This window comes from Hordeum vulgare, chromosome 7H (assembly GCF_904849725.1).
Source record: "Hordeum vulgare subsp. vulgare chromosome 7H, MorexV3_pseudomolecules_assembly, whole genome shotgun sequence".
Taxonomy (NCBI): Eukaryota; Viridiplantae; Streptophyta; class Magnoliopsida; order Poales; family Poaceae; genus Hordeum; species Hordeum vulgare.
In genome coordinates, this window is record NC_058524.1 from 333,603,687 (window position 1) to 333,622,988 (window position 19,302).

Consider the following 19,302-nt stretch of genomic DNA (forward strand, 5'->3'; position numbering starts at 1 on the left):
TTCTTCTTCTTCTCCTTCTCCTCCTCCTCCTTCTTCTTCTTCTTTTCCTTTTTCTCCTCCTTCTCCTTCTCTACTTTCTTCTCCTATTTCATCTTCTCCTTAGCTTATTTTCGCCAACAAAGACATACTTAGCTAATTATCCTCCAAAATGACATAATTAGCTAGTGTAGCTCCAAAATGATATAATTAGCTAGTAAAGCTCCAAATAAGAAGAAAAGAAGAAGAGTAGAAAAAGAGGAGGAGGAGGAGGAGAATAAGAAGAAGAAGAAGGGGAGAAGAGGATAAGAAAGAGGAAAATAAATCGAAGGAAGAAGAAGAAGAAGAAGAAGAAAAGAAGAAGAGAAGAAGAAAACAAGAAGAAGGAGAAGAAGATAGAGAAGAAGAAGGAGGATGTCCTCTCCTTCTTCTTCTCCTCCTCCTTCTCTTATTCTCCTTCTTCTCCTTCTTTTTTTATTCTTCTCTTCTTATTCTTCTTCTTCTTATTCTTCTTCTTCTTCTTCTTCTTCTTCTTCTTCTTCTTCTTCTTCTCCTCCTCCTCCTCCTCCTCCTCGTCCTTCTTCTCTTTCTCCTCGTCCTCGTCCTCCTCCTTCTTCTTCTTGTTGTTGTTGTTCTTCTCCTTCTTCTTCTCTTCTTTCTTCTTCTTTTTCTTCTTCCACTTAGATTATTTTCTCCAACAAAGACATACTTAGCTAATTATCCTACAAAATGATATAATTAGCTAATTTAGCTCCAAAATTACATAACTATCTTAGTTAGGTAAAAAACATCACAAGAACCATGGTTAGCTCATAACTTAGTGTATCTTCCTCCTAAATGACCTAATAAGTTCAAAATGGCATAAGAACCTTGGTTAGCTCATAAATATTATATACTTAGCTTGTTTTCCTCTAAAATTACATAATTAGCTTAGTTAGGTCAAAAAAGGCATAAGAACCTTTGTTAGCTCAAAAAGGTCCTATACTTAGGTTATTTTCCTCCAAAATGGTATAATAAGCTCAAAAATGGCATATATTGTTGTTCTTCTTCTTCTAACTTTCTTATTCCCATTTTGCAGATTAGATATACTACGTGGAAGCTCGCATTGCTGGAGTGCTTTAGTTGTTGTTTTTATTTGAGTTAATGATAATGTGGAACTATATGTATATGTATATATGGATGAACAGTGTAAAACATTGTATGTTTCTTCTTTCGATATATGGGTTGTCACTCATGAACAAATGGCATTGATGAACTTTATATGTATATTATATATGTGTTGTGAACTATATATATGTGTTGTGAACTATATATCATATATGTGCTTTGAAATATATATATATATATATGTGTGTGTGTGTGTGTGTGTGTGTGTGTGTGTGTGTGTGTGTGTGTGTGTGTGTTTGTGTGTGTGTGTGTGGTGTGAAATAACATAAAACAAACAAAACAATGAAAATATGGGCTCTTTGCCGTGTGCTAGGTGACGGCAAAGAGGCCACGTGGCAGCCAGCTGTGCAACCTGGGGCTGGCCCATATGGTTAATTTGTCGTCTGCTGCCTTGGAAGGCAGACGGCAAAGACAGTGAAAGCAGCACACGACGAAGATAGTGAGAGAGGAAGACGGCAAAGCCATGCAAATAATAAGATGAAGACGATATTGAGGAGGAAGATGGCAAAGACTGTGAAAGAGGCAGACGACAACGATTTTGAAAAGTGGCAGACGACAAATGCTCTGTTAGCCACCTAACACAGTAGTTTCCTGTTGGCTGTCGTGTACACGTCTTTGTCGTCTGCTTCGACAGATGGCTCACGACAAAGGTCTTTGCCGTCCACTTTGTGGTGGCACACGACAAAGAAGGTACTTTGCTGTCGAAAGCTGTCGCAGAAATTTTGGCGACATGAAGCTGACGGCAAAGGCCTTTGCCGTCCGTGGAACACCCCTTTGCCGTCTGCTACGGTAGACGACAAAGAGTGTGATTCCTGTAGTGGGTTTAGGGTTTAGGGTTTAGGTAGTAGTAATAGTATTGATAATAGTAGTAGCAGTTTTGTACTGATCCTAACAAAAGTAGCAACAATAGTAACATAGCAAAGACAATGTGAACAAAACGTAGGCATTGGATCAACAATGAATATTTGCCTGGATGACATTCATCATGCAAATCACAATCTAGAGCGATAGAGAATTGATGACCCACAAGTATAGAGGATCAGTATTAGCCCTTTCAATAACTAAAAGTGTCAAGCGAAATGAGGAGCTAAAGGAATTGATACGTGATTTCAACAAGATATTGTCTACAAGTACTAAAAGGTGTGATAGCACATAGTTTGATAGTAGCATAATTTGTAGCAAGTAACTAGTAACTAAAGGAACAAGGTGCAACAAGGAATCCCAATTCTTATATTGCTAAGGACAGGCCAAAGTAATTCTCAAAATAAAAGTTCGTTCTCTAGGACACGCGGGGATTTTGTCTAGTCACGAACATCATGTTTTAGTGGATTCACGACTACATTGAAAAATTGAAATGTGGGTGGACCAGTGCTAAGGTGTTGTTCTTATTTCAACAAACAACCTCCTTCTGACTACTCCCCTTCCCAGGTATCCACAACTAAAAATGAAGAATTAAGATAAATCTAACCATAGCATGAAACATATGGATCCAAACCAACCCCTTACGGAATAGTGCATAAACTAGGGATTAAGCTTATGTTACTCTTGCAACCTATCATCTACATACTACTCCATAATGCTTTCCTCTAGTCCCAAATATGTTGAAGTTTAATGTATTTGACATTCACATGACACCACTAGAGCAAACACAACATACATTTCATCAAAATAGTGAACGAATACCAGTTTCACATGATAATTTATAATAAGACTTCTCCCATGCCCTCAAGAACAAACGGAACTACTCAAAAATCACATTCATGTTCATGATTAGAGGAGACAAATATATGATTAAAAATCTGAGCATATGATCTTACACCAAGTAAACCAACTAGTATGAACTACAAGATGTAATCAACACTACTAACAACGCACAAGTACGAATCTAAGGTTTTGGGACAAAGATTGAATACAAGAGATGAACTAGGGTTTGATATGATATGTTGCTGGTGAAGTTGTTGGCGGAGACTCCCACAATGAGAGAAGTGTTGGTCATGACGATGGATTTGATTTCCCCCTCCCAGAGCAAAGTATCCCTCGCGGAGTCGCTCCACCGGAGAGAAAATGTGCACCTTCCCACGTTCCGCCTACAGACGGCAGCTCTTTGTCTCGAAAGTCCATGACATATTTTTTATAGGGAAAATGGCTTGACAGAGCCGAAGACACACACTAGATGGCCCTCCCGAGCTTCGCTTCACAAAGGGTGGAGGACGCACATAGTGGTGTAGGGCATGACCATTCCATTATGGTCCCATGGTTGATCTTGCGTAGAGTTTCTACATTTCAGTATTTTTTATATATTCCAAAATAATTCTCCATAAATTTGCAGGTCATTTGGAAGTCCATAGAATAGCTATCTCTGTTGTATATTTTTCAGATCGACAATTCTAGTTGAAGGTAATTTCCCTTTTGTAGTAAATCTTACAAATTATGGGAGAAAATGCATACGAATAGCATTATAATCATCAAAACCTTGTAAATAATAGTAGGAAATCATGATGCAAGATGCGCACATCAACTCCCCCAAGATTAGACCTCGCTTGTCCTCAAGCGAATACCAAAACTCAATAATCATGATGACGTATTTGAAGAGAGAGAGGTCGATAAAAAAATACATACATATTAGCATCATGAACATTATTATAGCAACAAGTAATCATCATAAAACTTCTCATAACAAAGTAATAATTCATCCACAACTTATAAACTAGAAGCAATAAATTTTCTTGGAAAATGACAAACTACGTTCGTGGTCATCAAAGCAATTACAATTCATCATATTTACAAGGAGAGTCTATGTAAGATCTTTTGGTTTAGGAAATTCCACACATTCAACCATCATGTAGTATTCCATGATTGTTGACATTCCAAGCATATTTTAGGAACAAGGAACAAATAATCTCAGTCAAACACAAATGAAGATAGGGGTTTAATGTTTCACCTCGCAACTTATTTATCTTAGGGAAAGTGCCAACAATACTAATTCATAATCACCAACATTCAACTGAATATATATGCCTCGATCTTCCCCACCACAGGATGCTTGCCAAATAAATAGCTATTAAGAGATGAATGAAGACAAACATTATTAAATCTTGCATAAAAATTAACACTCGTGAGGCGACGTCCTACACAAACGGTTTTTACCCCCTTTCCATGATGGAGTTCTACACCATTACCTTGCCTGTGTGTGCGATAGGGGGCATCCCACACGACACAGAAAAATTGTCTGTGATATTGAGCAAGAATGCAAACGTTTGGCAGAATGTTATGCGATGTCTGAATCTATCACAAACGAGAGTCATCAGTCAATCATTGGGGATGTTTAATATTTCCCAAATTTTAAATATTTGCTACTCGTGTGGGATTGCATTACCATCGCACGCGCTATTATGTGATGCACCATTTATGATGCACGCCACATCACAAACAATTCATGATTGTAAAATGTGTGGTAAGGAGAGTATCACACACATTTAGTTCTTTGGTACCGTCTATGATAGAATCGCAAGGTTCATACAGTTGTCCATATAAAACCATATGTGAATGGTGAATCTATCCCACAAGTTGCACCGTTGTAAATGTTTGTCATATATGAAATGTACCAAATGTTTCATCCATAGTACTTGTGTCTAATGAAGACCTATCACACGTGTTCGTGTATGACCAACATTTACGATGGACACGACATCATAAATAGTTCATGATTCCAACACGTGTGTGATAAGGAAACTATCATAAACACTTTATAAGAAGTAAGTATGTGTGTTGATGTTGTTAATCTGACACATAGTCTCTTGGCTAATTGTGTGTGCACTAGAGATTCATCGCACACGTTGTGAGTGGACAAAGGTGTCTAATCTTGAAGTTGATCACATACGTTTTGCTTTCTCAAACTATGTGCATTGTAATGGTCCGCCAATAATAATTTACCGCTAATTTAATTTTTGCAATAAAAATTCACATATTTTAAATTCTAATGTAGGAAATCACTTATTTCATCTCAAATCATGTTTACAAATATTGGTGGAACAAAAAATGCATAACTTAGTTCACATGTACATATATTGAAGAACTACATAAGCACCAATTCAAAACAAAAAGAGAAGCACGAAGTAAAGAGTGATGAACAACAGTTGTAGTAAAGATGGTAAAGAGATAGTCGAAAAACATTGTGGTTGTTGGAGAAGGTGAAGCGGAATGTCCATATTGTGCCCTCCTCCATGCCTAATGCACACAGGACTATAGTCCATCCCTTGTGATGGCCGCCCACCCTTCCTTCACTATCTTCATTACTACTTCTCGATACTCACTGTATTCTCAATGAAATACTTTAACCTTCGTTGCTTGTCCACCAAGCATGTACTTTGTGAAGTAATCTTGGTAAAACTGCTTTGGAAAACACTACAAAAAAGATTTAGACATTGGTGTCCATGTCGGGATCTCGATCCTAAGCCATACGAATTCGGCATGTAACACATCTCATCACTTTGAGGCGTCCAGCACGGTAAACTCCATGGCTGCCACCTTACCTTGGCCAGGACCATTTGTGTCTTTTGGCTCACGTATATGAATGTGTTGCTAGCAATCTTATGTCATAGAACTCGGATCGGCATGACTAGTTATAGAACCAAGTGGCACAACCGCATAGGGACATGTATATGTAACCTAGCAATGCACGTGTCGGTCATCAGCGTTTGTAGACGAGTCGTAACAAGCTACATGGACTCCATTACACCGCATGACATTTCCCCATGAGGACAGACACAACAGCAAAGAAGGATACATGCCGGTTAATAAAGTGTTTGGAGCAGTAGCAAGCTACCAAGGCTGAGTGGAAGCACACGAGGCATTTCCCTGTAAAGAAGGCTACTAAAGGCATACAACTAGGTGTTGCATCCCACACATACAAGACATTTCAAAAGATACACACAATATGCACAATATGTGTAGATACAACATGGCATCACAACACAACTCTATGACTCAAGCTTTTATTAAAGGCTCATAAGAGTCAAGGTAGTGTGATATTACAAACAGGGGTCACATGACCAACACTCAAGTCATACAAGCATCAAGCAGAAGCACAACATGCCTGAGTACATACATCTACTAAAAGTGGCTGGAGGAGCTTGAAAATCTAGAACGACCCTACCAAAGGAGCCACGCCTCTGTCTGCGATTCCCAAGCTATTCCGGTCAACATCGAACACATCACGTAGAACCAATAGTAAGACTAATGTCTCCTGTGCAAAAACATAAATTAAGCAACCGTGAGTACGAAAGTACTCAGCAAGACTTGCCTCACAACTATCTACAAATGCATCATTTTCAACAAAGGGGGTTGTGGAGTTTATTGCAGCAAGCCAGCTTTGACTCTTAGCGAACCTGTACTATGAATACAAGTAGTATCTTTGAGGTGGGATAGCGCACACGAGTCCACATATTCACCAATTCAATACACCAATATGGATCCACTCTCGTCTCCCTATGAGAAGGTCGTCCATAGCACTCACATTTATCTTGCGTATTTTAGAGTATCCATTTCAAGTTGTCTGTGTACCACATAAGTTTCAAAGTAGTCCATAGCCGAGGACGCGGCTATTCGAACCTATTAGTTCACCCTCCAGGGGTATACTTCTTGACACATGTTCTCACCAGTTATCACCATATGCACGTCATGCATCTCGGCAACCTTCGAGCGCAAGCATTAGCGTGGGAGTCAGCCACGACCTAACTAACCACAAAAGACTCTAGTCCAGGTCTATCGCCTATTTGATACTAAACCCCCAAGGAAGTCCGACCGAAGTTTCCATTACGGCCTCAAACGATGTGTACAGGGTTCCCAAGCCAACCTCGATGGATGGTTCTACACCTGGTACATTCGGACACTGGTGCAAATACCGCGTCATAGCCTACCCCTCCTGTCAGTGCTATACGGTCGCCAGCACATCCTATAAACACCAGAAACTAGTTGCAACTCTTGGATAGAGACCAAGGCAATTAATAAGTTGAGAGAATGAATTAAGGATACCAAAGTGCGGTAGTATCTTGTCTTCGATAACATACACATAATTCAATTCTTAAGGACGGTCCCAATGAGACAACTCACCGTGTACTCCTACACGGCCTCTCATCGCTACATTTATCAAGTCGGATTCATTCACCCTGACTCAGAGGAACCGACGTCCTCATCCCATCAATGACGTTCCCTCCTAGAACACCTATCTATGTCCAGTCCAGCACATGTGCCATGCCATGTGCCACGACAGGCCACATGTGCCATGCGCCACATACTAGAGCACCTGACTTGCATATCTCTGTGTAACAACGATGTAGGCTCTAATAAGCATGAAACCTAGTTCCTATGAACCGTATCAGAACATAATTCACCATGTTCTCCCATATGGACACTCAACACTGTCTGGACCAAAACAAATCAAGACACTTAAATCTCATCATTAGGACGTCATCATTCCAATTCATTGCCTAGATGGATCAGACCCAACACTACTCTAAGCATAGCAAGCACAATAAGCAAGCATGGCTGAGTTTCTACTCATGATAAGTGCTCTCAACTATTTACTACGACAAGTACAGGTCGTGCAAAGAAATGGGTTTAACTACCGAGAACAAGTCACATTTGAATCGTTGTTGTCCTAATGCATTTAAAAGAGAGTAGGAGCGAGAGAGTGGGATTGTATCAGAATGCTCAAGGGGGTTGCTTGCGTGACAGTTCTAAAGATAACCATGGGTTTTCATTAGTGTCAACAATCACAACTTCCGAACCATCGTTTACCAAGAGGGAACAACATCAACAAATAGAAAAAGAACAACATTTACTTCACAAAAATGCAACACTATGATGCGTAATCATGACATGGCAATATGATGTTAATTGAGATAATGCATCTAGCAACAACATTAAATGAAGTTGGTTTGAACCAAAGGTTCAAATTCAAACTTCATATGTGGTTATTTAAATGGAATTTTTTTAATTTGTCCAAAATAAAGGACAAAAGTTGTTCTAACATGCATGAATATGCCATAAACAGATTCCTTGCATTTTTTGATACCTTTTCATACATAATTTAATTTCATTCAAGTTATAGATTATTTCCGATTAATTTTCAAAGGTTTTGGTGTTTTCTAGAATTAAATAATTCCAAAATTCCATTACTGCGTCAGCTGTGCGTCATGCTTGCGTCAGCAAGTCAATGGCACAAGGTGAGGTGAAATCTGACGTGTGGGGTCCACACGTAAGTGGCCCAGCTTTAGTTAAAAGATTTAATTTTAAACTTGGGCTTTATTAGCCCATGGGGTCCACACGTTAGTGGACAGGGGATTAGTTAGCAAGGTCATTAGCCGCTAATGGCAGTGCCACGTCCAATGCCCCGACGGTGGAAAGTTGCTCAGAATGGTGCTAGACGGGTTGGCTGGGGGTTCGGCTTGGACCTAAGGCCAGCTAGCATTCTCGCGCATCTCATGAGACACACGAGGGAAGCTGGGCTTGTGAGAGAAGACGACGGCATCGGTTTCCGCGGCGGTCGGAGTTCTGCTATAGCGACTGGAGTGACTAGAGAAGGCATGTGAGGGATCCAAGTGGTGTGTCGGGTTCCTGGGAGCCCCTTGAGCTCTCTAAGCAGCACAGGGCAACCGATGGAGCTCGGGAACAACGATCTCGTTGGCCATGGCGGACAGCGGTGTTGAAAGCACAATTTCTCCCTAGGGTGGTTTTGATAAATGATCACAACATATGCATCATTGGACTAATATGTTTTCCAAGTATATTTCAGAAAAAGTTCAAAAGATACTATGGCTTTAGGTTTATATGGAGATGCCCCTGGATGCAAGAAAGGAACAATGTTGGATCAAGCTTCAAGCTAGAAGACTCTTCATTTTATATTTCTGATAAATCACTTTTGAGTCCATAGGAAAGCCAATACTATTAAAAGGGGTGAGGTAGTAAAATGAACTGATTGCTCAAATGCTCAAAGTTAGCCACCAAAACACTCAGTCATTTTTCCCACATATCCACTCTGTCAAGATCCACATACACAAATGCGGTGTCACCAACATTTCCGTATAGGACCCACCGAGTTTGACGTCAGACAGAAACCCTAGCCATTCCTACCAAATTAGTGCAATCAAAACCAAGTTGGCGCTACCGAGTTCAGTGTGACCAACATTCTGTTACCAAGATACACAAAATCTGAATTTCCTAGTTTGAGTACCGGCGCCACCGAGTATGGCCATCTCACCGTTAGTCGCCTTTTTGGTGCCACCAAGTTTAGTATATCGCGGTCTCACCGAGATTCAAGAGTTCACACTTTTAGTGCTAATTGGTACCATTGAGTTTTCAACTTCGGTGTCACCGAGTTTGCCATTTTGTATGTAATGGTTGGATTTTGGTTGGTGCCCATATATACCCTTTCACCCACCTCTCATTCATGGGAGAAGTACTCAGAACACACACTTCATTGCGAGATCCATTTTCTGAGAGAGATCCACCTAGTTATGTGTTGTGACCAAAATATTCTGATCCTATCATTTGAAACTTGATCTCTAGCCTCCCCACACTGCTTTCCACCAAATCAACCTCTCCTACCCATGCATATTCTGTGAGAGAGTGATTTGTGTTGAGGAGTCTATCTTTTGAAGAACAAGAGCCTCCTATATTGGTTAGGTGTCGCTTGGTAGCCTCCTACTTCGTGTTGTGGAGTTGAACCAAGATGTTTGTAAGGGCAAGGAGATCGCATACTTCGTGAATATGTACTGTGAGTAAGGCTAGTGCTCCGTGGATGGAAGTCGTGGTGGAATAGACAAGGCCTCTTCTTTGTGGACCCCTTGTGGGTGGAGCCCTCCATGGATTCTCGCAACCGTTACCCGTCGTTGCTTCAAGTCTCCACTAACATGGACGTACGATAGCACCACCTATCGGGACCATGCCAAACATCACCGTGTCAATCTCATGCGTTTGATCTCCCTATGTTACTCCTCTACTTTACACTCACATGTTTTACTTTCCGCTGCTATACAATTAGAATTGCATGTATGGGGTGTACTTGACTTGTTATAACTGTCGTAGCTGCCTCTCAAGTAAAATTGGGAAAAAGAAGTTTTTTATCTTGGCAAGTAGTCTAATCACCCCCTCTAGACATACTTTAGATCCTACAAGTGGTATCAAAGCTTTCATCTCCATTTCATTGGTTTAACAACCTAGGAGAGTATGACATCTAGTGAGGGAAATTATCATCATAGAGGTCCACATTTCGATGTCACTAATTTCGCTAGTTGGAAGCATAAAATGAAAATGCATATTCTTGGCTTTAATCCTCATGTTTGGGTTGTTATTCATGTTGGTGTGCAAGGTAACCTCTTTGGAAAAGGGCATGATCCATATCGTGATGCGACATCTGATGAGCTGAAGATTTTGCAACTTAATACACAAGTCTGCGACATCATCTTCAACTGCCTATGCCCCAAAAAATTCAAAAAAATCAGTCGTCTTGAGAATGCAAAAGAAATTTGGGATACTTTGGTTGTTATGCACGAAAGTATTGATTGTGTCAGAGCATCTATGTTGGGTGTGCTTCAAAGTCAGCTCGACAAGTTCAAGATGAAGGAAGGTGATGGTGTCGCTGAAATGTACTTTAGGCTAGCTCTCATCACCAATGAGATTGTCATCTTAGGAAGCGAAGAGATGACCGAAAAATCATCATCAAGAAGATACTTAGAGCTTTCAATGGTAAGTATTACATAGTGTGCACATTGATCCAAATGATGCCAAATTACAAAGATCTCAAGCCAACTGAAGTAATTGGTAGGATTGTTGCTCATGAGATGTCACTCAAGGACAAAGATGAGCTGCACAACAAGTCAAGTAATGCTTAGAAAGCTTCATGTGATGCTCGCGCTGCTTCAAAGGACAATCTTGTCACTAATGAAGAGATAAGCCTCATGGTCAGAAAATTGAACAAGTTCTATAAGAGTAGAGGCAAAGAGAGAATCTCAAGCTCGAGACATCAAGATAAGCGTACGTCCAGTCATGACGGAAATTTCTGCAATTGTGGGAAGCCCAGACACTACTCAAATGAGTGCCTGGCTCCCTACAAAGGGAGGGAAGAGTCACCTCAAAGACGAAGTTGTTGGAAATATGCCCTAGAGGTAATAATAAATTGGTTATTATTATATTTCCTTGTTCATGATAATCGTTTATTATCCATACTAGAATTGTATTGATTGGAAACTCAAATACATGTGTGGATACATAGGCAACACACTATCCCTTGTGAGCCTCTAGTTGCCTAGCTTGTGGATCAAAGATTGTGAAGGTTTCCTGGCAATAGACAAGTGTTTTCAGTTGATAACGGGATCACATCATTAGGAGAATGATGTGATGGACAAGACCCAAACTATAAATGTTGCATATGATCGTGCCAGTTTATTGCTACTCTTTTCTGCATGTCAATGTATCTCTTCCAATGACCATGAGATCATGATACTCCGGACACAGGAGGAATACCTTGTGTCTATCAAACGTCGCAACGTTACTAGGTGACTATAAAGGTGCTCTATAGGTATCTCCGAAGGCGGATCGTGGATGCGGGTCAAGTGGTTGAACGAGCCTTGCTGAGGCTTGTCTGGTGCGGAGAAGACAAGAAGACAAGCTTTCACTTAGACGTTTATAGGGCCTGTCCCACAGGCAATTAGGGCCCGCAGCGCTTCGGGCCGCCCCCAAGGCTTCGCTCAGAAGCCAGCTTGAGCACACCTTGGACCCGGGGGCTACTCTCGGTGTTCTGGGAATGGGGGTACCCTGACCTCCCTGCCTGCGGCCCAGGGCTGGCCCACTTTATCAAGCAAGCACAATCGGGAACGGCACCACTCAAGGAAAGGTCCTTGTGAGGGGCCAAGCATCGCAAGGAGGAGCAGCATCAAGACCCGCAGGGCCCCCCCTGAGGACCCCTCCGTAGCGGCGGAGATTTCGAGGCAAGGCCCAGCCTCAGGAGTCAAGGATGACGCAGGGAAAGGACAGGAAAGCAGCGGATTGCAGGACGATGCAGTATCCCCTTTCGTGCAAAGTAGGGAAGGACGTACGCGGGTTCCCAAGGCATCTTCCAAAGGTTTCCATTCTGGTGCAACAAGGCCATCGCCGCCCGGCAACAAGACAGACGTCATCCCTGGACTTGTCCCTGCAGTAATGGCAACCACTTTGTAGGCTAAGACCACCTTTGAACAGGGAGAGCATGTTCCCCTGTTCCCCTTCGAAATTGGCCATTGTGGGATCCCTTCCCGCCCTGGCGATAAGGGAAGAGGACCTGGGCCGCCGCTATATATAGAGGTTAGGTTACTTTGTAGCGGGGGATCCACTCTGTTCGTTTGCACACCCACACCACGCGAAGGCCACCCAGCCTCCGGAGGCCCTCGAACACTATACTAGTTCATCCACCAACCTCCACGAGAGACAATCCACCAAAGCAGGAGTAGGGTATTACGTTTATCAGCGGCCCGAACCTGGGTAAAACTGCCGTGTTTTGTGTCTTCCTCACCATCGAGTGAATTCTCTGCCATCCCCAGCGAGTAGCAAGCTAGGTGAGGCGAGCCCGAGAGAGATCTACGTACACGCCCCTGAGTTCGAATCTTTAGGGTAAGGCGGAGCCCGAAATCCAACATTTGGCGTGCCAGGTAGGGGGGGTGTCAAGGTCTCTCCCTAGGCTCGGCCCGCTGAAGCTGGTCACCCTCATGGGAGGGACATGGTGAATCCGCGCAGAGAGGCGGGCTGCTCGCTTGGCGCAGGCGGGCCGGGACACCCTACGAAGCACTGCCACCCCGTCACTCGGCGTCCACACCGGACAGGTTTCCAACGAGTGTCGGGCGTCCACACCATGCTGCATTCCCCCATCGCACCGACCCTTCCACACGTCGAGGCTGTCCCTTCCCCCTTCCGAGTCTGTCAGCACCCGACACACATACAGGTCGCGCTCCTCGTAGCACATGAGCTCAGGCGCCGACACGCCGCCCGCCGCCGCCACATCGGCTGGCACAGGCGCGGTCTTGGGTGCGATGTCCCCGGCGAGACCCAAGCGCGCCCCCGTGGGAACCGCACTATTCAGCCCGCATCGCTTGGGGATACAACAGGGGAACCACACGAGCGCGTCCCAAACACCCACTCAAGCCCGCCCCCACTTGGAACTCCGCGGGTGCTGCTGGAGGCACGGGATTTGGCCGCGCTGGGGAGGCGTCATCCAGCGACCCCCGGCTTGCTTCACGGAACGAGAAGGGAGTACCGGAGGCCCGGCTACATCAACCCCTCACTACTGGAATTCATAAATTTGTCGTCAGGCTGGCCTTTGTGGTCTGCTGACGCATGGCAAAGGTACTCTTTGTCGTCAGCTGTCACACTGCTGACGACAAAGAGGTGGCTAATGGCAAAGGTTTATTTTCCCGTCGGCCGCCTCTTTGTCGTCCGCCAGCGGACGGCAAAGCCCCCACCCTCACCCACCCAAACGGCCGAAACACCCAACCCACCCACCCCTCCCCTTTGCCGTCTGCCTGGGGGTCCTTTGCCGTCTGCCTGGGGGCACGGCGGACGGCAAAGGGGACGGCGGTTGCCCCACCCGATGCCTCCCCACCCCGCCGCTTTGCCGTCTGGCTGGGGGGTTCTTTGCCATCTGCCTGGGGCACGACGGACGGCAAAGGGGCGGCCCACCAACCACCATCAGGCCAACCCCCTCCTCCCACGTAGCCCCAGGCCCCTGCTCGAATCCACCCCGCGCCCAACGTCCCTCCCGCGCCGCCCCGATGTCCCTCCCGTCACCTCACTCGCCGCCGGCCCGCTGTGCCGCCCCCCTGCGCCCCCTCCCCTCATCGGCCGGCCCCCTGCGCCCCCTCCCCTCACTGGTCGGCCCCCTGCGCCCCCTCCCCTCACCGGCCGCACCCCTGCGTCGCCCCCTTCTCCCCCTCCCCTCATCGGCCGGCCCCCTACGCCCCTTCCCTCACCGGACGTCCCCAACTCCGGTAAGTTTTTTTTAATTTGATAGTTATTTTTTTGTATTTTTTCTGTTAAATTAGATAGTTAGTTTATTAGGTACTAGATACAAAAAAATAACTTAGAGGATAGTTCTTTTAGGTAGAAAAAAAATATACAAAAAAAATAGATAGAAAAGAAAAAACTTAGAAGAAAAAAACTAGAAGAATATAGAAGAAGAAGAAGAAGAAGAAAGAGGAGAGGAGGAGAAAGAGAAAAGAAAGAAGAAAAAGAAGAAGAGGAGGAGGAGAAAAAAGAAGAAGAAGAATAATAATAAGAAGATGATCAAGAAGAAGAAGAAGAAGAAGAAGAAGAAGAAGAAGAAGAAAAAGAAGAGAGACGAAAAGAAGAAAGGAGAGGAAAAAGGAACCCCGGCACTGACCCTCGACCACCGACCCCTGACGCCCGATGCCACTGACCCTCGAACCTCGACCCCCGACGCCACTGACCATCGACCCCCGACCCTCGATCCCCAACGCCCGACGCCACTGACCCTTGACCCCCAACCCCCGACACGTGTTCGGCCTCTTGTTGACCGAAAAGACCCCAACCCCCGACGCCAGTGACCCTTGACCACCGACGACACTGACCACCGACCACCGACGCAACTAACCCCCGACCCCCAACGCCACCGACACCCGACACCACCGACCCTCGACGCCACTAAGCCCCGACCCCCGACACCTCTTCTGCCTACTGTTGAATGAGAAGGTGCATTTCGGCCTTCTAGAGGCCGACGGGGGTCATAGTTTTGTAAATTATGAGTTAGGCCACGTATTTTCCGGTTTTGTTAATTATAAAAACATCGCATTTGTGTTGATCGTGTGAATTTCAATGTGCAGTTGTTCGACGACCTCCACGTGCGTTGGAGGAGCTCCGCCCTTGCGTTTGTTGGTGAGCACAAATGACCTCTCCTACTACCCCCTTAATTTGCTCTATCCCGGTCTTCGTGCCGATGAAACTTGCTAGCTATAGGTTTCTTCAATCATGAGTATGCGTGACCAGTATGCGGCTCCCGTTCGACTGGGCGACATCTATAAATATGCATTTCTTTGCATATTTATAACCGCCATCCTTTCGAATTGTCCAACATTATCCATGGACAACACGGGTATGTGTAGATTGGGTTCGTTTTCCCGTATGTTGTGCTCTGGATCCGATGCAGAATTTCGTCAGTGCCTCCCTGTTGTTCTCCGGGTACACATCCTCTCTGCTTATTGCCGAGACGTGTATCAGGAGAACAGCAGGGAGGTGCTGCCAAAATTCTGCGTCGCATCTGGTGCAGAGCATGGAAAATGAACCCAATCTACAGATACTCGGGTGGGATTACGACCTATCTTTAACTATTAGCATGTAGGTTGCATGGACGTAATAAAACTGACAAACTTGATTAGCGTATAAATGTAGATGATGAATTATATATTTATTTCTTGTGCCCCCATAGGTAGCTAGGCAACATGAGTGATCGTGCTTGGATGTACACTAGTCACCCTAGTCAGAAAGACATGACCCATGAATGGTTAACAAAAACTAGGGGGTTTGTGAGAGCTGCATTTGCAAATGGCCAGCAAAAAACATGGTACCCCTGCCCCAACTGCGACAACTGGAAAAAGCAGACAGAGTTTGAAATGGGTAAACACCTGCAGAAGTGGGGTTTTACGCCTAATTATACGGTGTTGACTTTTCATGGTGAGTCTGACCAACGTGCCAGAGCTGATGTGATTCATCGTTGCACCGACGAGCATGGTACCGGGATTGAAGGCATGGTGCAAGACTTTGATGATGCTCGGGATTCGGACGATGAGATGGAGGAATCTGCAAAGGCCTTCTATGAAATGTTGGAGTCTTGAAAACATCCTCTCCCCGAGCAGACTGAGCTTTGTCAGCTGGATGCCATCGCGCAAGTAATGGCTCTGAAGGCTCAATTCAACCTAGGCAGAGAATGCTACGACGCGATGATGACGATATTTGGACGCTTTCTACCCAAAGGCCATGTACTACCTGCAAACCTGTACCAGTCAGAGAAAATCCTCTGTGTACTTAAGATGCCCTATGAGAAGATACATGCCTGTGAGAATGGATGTGCCTTATTTAGGCATGAGTATGCGGCCTTGAACTATTGCCCCATTTGCAATTCTTCCAGGTATATTGTGGTAGACAACGGTGTGGGTGAGAAGAATCGGACCAAAATCCCCATTAGTGTTCTTCGGTATCTGCCAATCGTACCAAGACTTCAACGTCTTTTCATGGTCGAAGAGACGGCCAGACAGATGACATGCCACAAATTGGGCAAAAGAACCGAACTAGATGCGGATGGGAACAAGATGCTGGTACACACTTCAGATGGTTTTGTGTGGAGGCCCTTCGATGCATTACATAAGGATAAATCGGAAGATCCAAGGCAACCTAGAGTTGCCATCAGCATGGATGGGTTCAATGTGTATGGTATAACGGCAGCACAATACAGCTGTTGGCTTGTATTTGTCATTCCACTAAATTTGCCACCCGGAGAGATTATAAAAAGAAAGAACATTTTTCTGACGTTGATAATTCTAGGGCCCAACTATCCAGGGAAGAATATGAATGTGTATATGCAGCCGCTTAAGGATGAGTTGAAAGAAGCCTGGGATAATGGGATCAAGACCTAGGACGCGGCTACCAAAACAAATTTCAAAATGCATGTGTGGTACATGTACTCGACGCATGATTATCCGGCGTTTGCGCTATTCGCTGGCTGGTGTGTGGATGGAAGGTTCCCGTGCACCACACGCAAGGCAGCTCTTCAGTTCCGTTGGCTGCAGGCTGGTCGCAAGTATTCTTGCTCCGACATGCATAGAGAATTCCTGGATCCTGACCATAAGTTCAGAAAAGACAAGAAGAATTTCATCAAAGGTAGAGTTGTCAAAAACACTGCACCAGCTGCGTTGAGAGGCCAACAGACCCTTGATCAGTTAATCGCTCTCGAGCCTGATCCGTTGCATCTAGGATACTTCAAAGGGTATAATACGGAACACGCTTGGACTCACAAGTCATGCTTACGGGATCTGCCTTACTTTAAAGACCTCCTTTTCCCACACAACATCGACGTGATGCACATTGAAAAGAATATTGCGGAGGCCATTTTTGGTACATTGTTCGACATAGAGGGGAAGTCAAAAGATAATCCTAAGGCTAGAATCGACCTGGAGGCTCTATGTGATAGACCGTTGCAAAACTTGCGACAACGGAAAGGAAAGCAAAGCATAGTGAAACAAAAGGCATCGTTCAATCTTGAAAGGCCATCTATGAGGGAAATGCTATTGTGGGTGAAAATGCGGTTGATGTTCCCCGCTGTGAATCTAAAGAGGGGAGCGAGTCTTGAGAAATTGAAAATATTTGGTCTCAAGAGTCATGATTGGCACATATGGATTTAGCGGGTAATGTCGGTGATGTTGCATGGCTTTATCCCTGAGGATGAATGGCTAGTACTGGCATAGCTGAGCTATTTCTTCCGTTCTCTTTGTGCGAAAGAACTATCGCCTGGCGTGCTAGATGAAATGGAAGAGTTGGCGCCGGAGTTGATCTGCAAGTTAGAAAAGATCTTTCCAACGGGCTTCTTTAATCCAATGCAACATTAGATTTTGCATCTCCTCACCGAGGCAAGAATGGGGGGCCCATTCAAAATCGATGGTGCTACTCAACTGAGAGGATGCAGAAGACGCTTCGAGCTAAGTGTAAAAATAAACGTAGAATTGAAGCATCGATGGCCGAGGCATTCAGTACTGAGGAGGAGGCAAACTTTGTGATATTACACTACGAAGCCAAAAATCATCATTTGCATAACCCGAAGCCTTGGTACAATGATGGCGATCCAAAAAAAGTTTAGTACAACCTCAGCCTATTCAAACGTAAGCTCGCACCATCCGATGCTTCGAAAGGGAAATCGTTGGATGTCGAAGAATGGCGGACCATTTCATTGTATATCTTCACCAACCTAACAGAAGTGCGGCCGTACATCGAGTAAGTTCTCGGTAAATTATTGTTCCGCAACTTCTAATTGCTTTTAACTACTCTTATTCCCGGATATTTGATATAGTCGACACGTAGCCGAATTCTCGGATGGAGCGGTCATCGAAAATGATTCCGTCGAAGAGTATGAGCTTCAGGCAAAGCATGGAGGCGACTATCCCGGTTTCATCTCTTGGTTCAAACGAAGGGTAATTAATTACCATTAAGGGCCCATTTGATTTCTTGGTCTAATTTGCGGCTAATGCATCCATTCTTTCGTATTAAACTTGTAGGCTGATGCAGAGTCTATGGACGCCGAGTTGAGACAAGTCGCTAATGGTTTTGACTATAAGGTCCGTTCATTTGAAAAATACAACATCAACGGGTATCACTTTCGTACCTTTGACAAAGAGCTATCTATGCCCGACCAAAGACTACAAATTGTTCTGTCTCTGCTATCGGGGAAGGAGACACCAAGTATTATGGAAGAGTTGAAGCAATTTATGAACTTCTATTCTATGGTGAAAACCCACCGACCGTCGTAGTCTTCAAATGTTATTGGTTTGAGCCGAGGGAGACTAGAAGGACTCATGAACATATAGGACTAGTCGAAATCAACCAAAACACCCACTTAGATGTTCCCTATGTCTATATTACGGCTCAACAGGCGACACAAGTTTTCTATTTACCGTGGGACTGCCAAACTGATCCAAATCTACCCTCAATGAAGAGGATTACGAACCTCACATTAACCCAGACAGATATGAAGGAGAATTCTTCCAAGAAACACATATGTCCAAGAAACATTTCAAGAACCGCTCTACTTCACCCCAAAACATTGAAGTAGACAGCGACCGCGAATCCGTCTTAACCCCTGAGCCCGAACAGGAAGAGCTGGAAGAAGAAGAGGTTACTGCTGCGGATGGCCTGTCACTTCTTGACCGATTACATAATGGTGGCCTTCCACATGTTCTTCGTGATAGTGATGATGATGATGCATTTATTAATGATAGTGATGATCATGATGCATTAATTGACCCCGAAGCATATATAGACGAGCACGATTGTTATTAGCTCATGTCAGGTATTTAACTATTATACAATATATAAATTTTGAGTTCATGTTAGGTATTCAATTTTTATTAG

At 44.3% G+C, this 19,302-nt stretch overlaps 1 pseudogene; it reads left to right on the top strand.

Annotated features, from left to right (window-relative positions):
• LOC123408841 overlaps positions 1–19,302 on the top strand; it is a 68,565-nt pseudogene that overhangs the window by 41,917 nt on the left and 7,346 nt on the right.